This window comes from Papaver somniferum, chromosome 7 (assembly GCF_003573695.1).
Source record: "Papaver somniferum cultivar HN1 chromosome 7, ASM357369v1, whole genome shotgun sequence".
NCBI classification, from domain to species: domain Eukaryota; kingdom Viridiplantae; phylum Streptophyta; class Magnoliopsida; order Ranunculales; family Papaveraceae; genus Papaver; species Papaver somniferum.
Window position 1 is genome coordinate 221,735,796 of NC_039364.1, and position 6,000 is coordinate 221,741,795.

The 6,000-nt window shown below is 38.5% G+C and overlaps 1 non-coding gene across 1 annotated transcript; it reads right to left on the reverse strand.

The window, feature by feature from the left end:
* Positions 1-5,099: 5,099 nt before the first annotated feature.
* On the reverse strand, positions 5,100-5,171 carry TRNAM-CAU. The gene has a single exon. It is a non-coding gene; the product is annotated as a tRNA-Met (tRNA).
* Between the last annotated feature and the right edge of the window lie 829 nt (positions 5,172-6,000).

Genomic DNA, 6,000 nt, shown 5'->3' on the forward strand with positions numbered 1-6,000 from the left:
ACGGTACTCTGCCTCAGCAGAAGAACGAGATATTGTGTGTTGCTTATTTGTCTTCCAAGATATAGGTGAGCCTCCCAAAAAAATAAAGTAACCAGTAAGCGAACGACGACTAAGAGGACAAGAGGCCTAATCAGAGTCACAATAAGCAGTAAGCTGAAGAGCACTATCCTTACGTAAAATAATCCCTTGACCCAGATGGCCCTTCAGATAACGAAGAACTCGGAGAGCAGCTTCCCAATGAGATACCCGAGGAGACTGCATAAATTGAGCCAATACATGCACCGAGTAACACAATTCAGGACGAGTAATAGTCAAAAAAATTAAACGTCCAATAAGCAGACAATACTGAGAAGAATCAGAATAGAGCGGTCCATCATCTAGAGCTAAACGATGATGTTGATCAATGGGTGAAGAAGCTGGTTTGGCTCCAAGAAGTCCAGTCTCAGACAAAATATCCAAGGTGTATTTTCGTTGAGATAAAAACAAACCATCAACTCCACGAGATATTTCAATACCAAGGAAATACTTGAGATTTCACAAATCTTTCATGTGAAAACATTGACTTAAATATGCTTTAAAAGCACTAATAGCAGCGGAATTATTCCCAGCAATAATTAAATCATCCACATAGACAAGTACACTGATATAATTCTCACCCCGTCATAGGGTAAAAAAAGAATAATCGGCATAAGACTCAACAAACCCAAAAGCCTTAAGAGCACCTGCAAGCTTAGCAAACCAATTACGAGGAGCTTGACGAAGACCATATAGAGATTTATGGAGTCGACACACTTTAAACGGTGAATTAGTCGAATATCCAGGAGGAAGTTGCATATATACTTCCTCATCAAGATCCCCATGTAGAAAAGCATTGTGAACATCCATTTGATGTAACTCCCAATCACGAGCAACTGCGACTGCTAAAAACGTTCTAACAGAAACCATTTTAGCTACGGGAGAAAATGTTTCATGATAATCCACACCTTCAACTTGTCTATTACCTAGAACAACCAAGCGACCCTTATACCGCTCGACACTACCATCAGAATTATATTTAATTTTATAAACCCATTTACAACCAATAGCTTTTTTCCCCGGAGGCAGATCAGTAATAGATAACGTGCCATTTTTATCAAGAGCATCAATTTCCTTAGACATAGCTACACGCCAACAGGGAAGGCGAACAGCTTCAGCATAACTGGTTGGTTCTTTAAGAGTAGTGATTGCCGCTAAAAAACGAATATGATTAGCAGAAAAATTTGCACAAGACACATAATTAGTTATGGGATAAGGTGTACCTGAAGACGTTGACGAGTGAGGAGCGGAGGAGATGTGGTCTATTGATGTGACAGTATTACACACATAATTCCTTAACCGAGTATTAGGAATCCGAGATCGATCACTACGCCGAACTGCCTTGTCAGAAGTATCACCCAGAGACTCATGTCTGTCAGCAGCAGGTAATGAATTGTCTGACAGCCCAGTATTATCAGCGGGACCTCCCTTAAACACGTCCTGTATATAATCAATAAATGGACCTGAACTTCCACTTGGTACTGGACATAAATAAACTGCGGAAGGTGTATAATCATTGAGTGGAACTGAGCTTCCACCTTGTACTGGATTCGACATGTTATGTGTATTTACATTAAGTGAATCTGTAGTCTTCCCACTGCCCTGAGCAGTTGTACCGTCACTACCGGTTAGAGCATTTTCGTTCTGTTTTGTCCTGCCTGGAGCAGTACTGTTATCATCAGCTGACACTTCATCGCCAGTTGATGTTCTGTCACCACCATATGTATTCTCTGACACAATGGGTACCGTGGGTCTCCCACTATCGAACGAAACAGACGCGCATGGAAATTTATTTTCAAAGAAAACTGCGTCCCGGGATATAAAAAATTGTTTCGTTTCCAAATCAAATAATTTCCAATCCTTTTTCCATGAGGATAACTAACAAATATACAACGTCGACTTCGAGGATTAAACTTGTTCCGATCATGAGGAATAATACTTGCATAACACAAACATCCAAATAGCCGAATAAGATTATAAATAGGCGACTTCCTATGTAACATTTCATACGGAGTTCTCCAATTAAGCAAAGGAGTAGGTGTGCGGTTAATAATATAAGCAGCGGTTAGAATGCACTCAACCCAAAACTGAAGAGGTAAATTTGCTTGAAAACGCAAAGCACGACCCACATTCAATATATGACGATGTTTGCGTTCCACTCTCCCATTTTGTTGTGGTGTATCCATACATGAGGTCTGGAATTCCATTCCTTGCTCAGAAAAGAATGGAATCAATGGACGAAATTCCATACCATTATCACTACGAACCTGCTTAACTTGTCTATCAAATTGTGTCTTAGCCATTGCACAAAAATTTCGAAAATTTTGCACCACCTCAGTTTTATGTGCCATCAAATAAACCCAAACACAATGGGAATAATCGTCGACAATGATAAGAAAATAATGTGAACCACAAGAAGATGGAGCACGATAAGGACCCCACACATCACAATGAACTAAATTGAAGAGGTCATCCGCTTTATTCTCACTAACCGGAAAAGTTTCCCGAGTTTGTTTAGCTTTAAAGAAAATATCACACGGTTCCTTAAGAAATTTCAGACAATCAACTTTATTTATACCCGGAAGTAAAGAAACAACCTTATTAGATGCATGCCCCAAACGTCTATGCCATAAACAATAATCTTCTCCAGCACATACTCGATTCGCAGTAATGAGCGTTCCACTATGGAAGATATAGACCCTGTCTCGTTCCTACCCACACCAATCACCGTCCTCGTAGTGCGGTCCTGTATCACACACAATTTATCAGTCAATGCGACAATACATTTCAAATCTTTAATTAAACATGCTAAAGAAATCAAGTTGCAGTGGAGATCAGGAACGAATAAAACACCGAATAATTTCAAATTGTTTCCAAACACCACAGTGCCTTGGCATGGAGCGTGAGAGTATGTGCCATTCGGAAGCTTTACGGAAGAGAACCCTATTTTATGAGTCTTAAATAAAAATTCTTTAGTTCCTGTCATGTGTCGTGAAGACCCTGTATCAAGTATCCATTTACCAGAAAGCTTCGAATCATTATTCGATTTTTTAAGCATTTGCATAATGGTTTCCCATTGGGTATCGGTAAGAGTATTATCAAGACCTAATCGATCTTGAAACGATAAAGATCCTCCACCAGAGTTAATGGTTGTGATCGCTACATTAGCTACACAAGTCATTGTGCTAATCTTAAGCACAATTTTCTGATTTGATTTTAATTAGGTTAAGTCTTTCCTGGTTCGGATGCCATGAAACGACAAGGTAGAGAAGATTAAGTTTTGTATTATCAAAAGCTTAAGGTTACAAACCGTTTCTCTAAGACTAAATATGAGAAAAACTAATTAGAAAAATAACATTTAACACATTCAAATAGACTTGTAAGTCCAAAAAAAAAATGGAAAATAGACCACAAAAACTCAATGATAAAACTTTTGTAAGCAGCCATACGTGGTAGAATATTTGATGACTAAAATCTGATGACCATGCTCGTCTGCATTAAAATAAACTCCTCTTGGGTCCTTGGATATTTTTATGATAATCGGGTCTTGAACCACCAAATAGGCCATTACAGGCACATTATGATCATATTTATACGTCCGGCATTAATGTACACCAACTGACTGGTGGAAGTATTGTCGGCCCTGGTTTTATAGCAAATGTTAAGGCGCTCAAATAAGGAGCTGAAAGATTACTACCTAGGAAAAAAAGATGAGAGAGTTGTTCATGTCTCCCGGTTCTGATGTAAGCCCAAACGTACTTATTGTAGGCGAGTACAACCGGATTGAAACATGAAACCTGAATTTCTCTAATCAAATCATCGCTACTTTCCACTCCAGTCAACAAAGATTTTATTTGTGCTAACATACCATTAAATTTGGTATCATTGTGCAACAAATACCAGTCTTCTTCGAGTACCCAAACACTCAAACTCATCGCCATATGTCTGACCGTAGCATAACAGATTAATCCTTCTGATTCCCCTAGACATTGACTTAAATACATGTTCTTATCATCCATCATTCCATCAGGCAAATTAATCAACCTACATTCATTTCCACGAGTCCCATGGACGTTCTTTCTATTAACACTGAAAGCTACAATATTGGTGCTTGCCTTTTGCATCCAGTAGAAAACACCATCAAGGGTAACAAAGTTGTCATATCCGGTGAGTGTCCAGGAAACATTAGGAGGATCTGACACATCATAGACATTCCATTCACCCAAATCAGAAGAAAATATACTAACTTTGAATGCCCAAGATGATATTACTCCATTAAAAATCGGTACACGAATAACCTTAAAAGTAGTAGAAATTAGTGATGATGAACATGGATCTTCTTCACATGTGAAACCAGCTACAACATAGAAATTTCCCGTTGTTGGTGGCAGTGGGATTCCTAATGGTACTGGTGGGAGTAAAACCCATCTCTTAGTGAGTGGATTACAAACATAATAAGTCTTCTGTTTAATATAATCAGTTGTGCATAGAACTAATCCATTACTTGACCCAACGACGCATAGATTAGTATTAGAAAAGTCATGTATTTGTTTTAAGAAAATGAAAGAGAAGCCATAATGATGATGAGATATAAACTGAGAACTCAACCCAGGATATGATAACGTGAATTTTCTTGTGGATGATGAGATATAAACTGAGAACTCAACTCAGGATATGATAACTCGGATGAAACTAGGAACTTCTTTGTCTCCACTATTAGCATGAACTAATGTCCAAGCATTGTTGAGTTTATACCACTTGTTAATAAAATTAGGGTTTGCGAGAATAGATAACCATACCTTTGACACACACCTGAATTTGTATATTGAATCGATAGGAAGATGAAGAAATATCTCAGACCAAGAATCATCTGTTAAATACGTTTCGGTCAGTCTTTGGATTGATGAAGTAACTGCATTCGAAGAAGAAGAACCCCTTAACCAAGTTTTCTTCATTGTTAAAAAAGATTTCGTAAGGATTGTTCACGAAGTATGGGCCAGGAACAAAAATTATATCTATATATATATCAGAGCCAGGTTTCGATCCTGGGACCTGTGGGTTATGGGCCCACCACGCTTCCGCTGCGCCACTCTGATTTGTTTTGTTGATGATCATCCTTCTCCCTTCTACAATCATTCCGTCAAGGCATATTTAGCAGGATACTTGCCGGATATCACCAAGCAACTGTGATAGCACGCCGAGATGTTACTGCCATTATTGTGAGTTTTGCCAAATTGTCATACCTGGCCAAATACAACAAGTTGGCTCTTTTATGCATTTTTGGCATCCTCCATTCACTGTGATGTTCATTAAAAGGAGATTGAAGGTTAAAACTAATGGTGCTTGGAGGTAAATCTGATTGTTGACATACTTCACAGAAGACAAATAGAGTCCTATAAATCCCTTTATACTTGCCATAAGCAAGTTAATAAACCACCATACCTCGTTCTTACAAAACTTACGGGGCACATGCAAAAAAAGAAAGGGAAAATTGGGAATATGTCCCATTTTCACTAATTCGTTTGGGGAGCTATCCCATAACGAAAAAAATTAGTGAATCTATCCTAGAGAGAGAAAATAACTGTTAAGTGGCTAGTATTCCATATGTGTGGGCTTACACATGCGACAGAGAGACGTGTTTACCCTCATTGGTTAGATGATCCACACGTCACCTACAGTTACACGTGTTTGGGATCCGACGAATTTGAGTGATGGCTTTGTGAAACTGGTCGTCTTCTCTGTAGAGAAAAGAGATCGAGACAAACAAAAAAACTTTGCACCGAGAAATAGAGAACCAGGCAAAAGAAAAAAGTAAATCGACTGAAACAGTGATAAACGTAGTTCATTGATGTGTTTTTAGAGATGATTAGGTGTTTTTAAAGGAAGAACAACTCTAATATACATACGTTTCCTTTTTTCTACTTC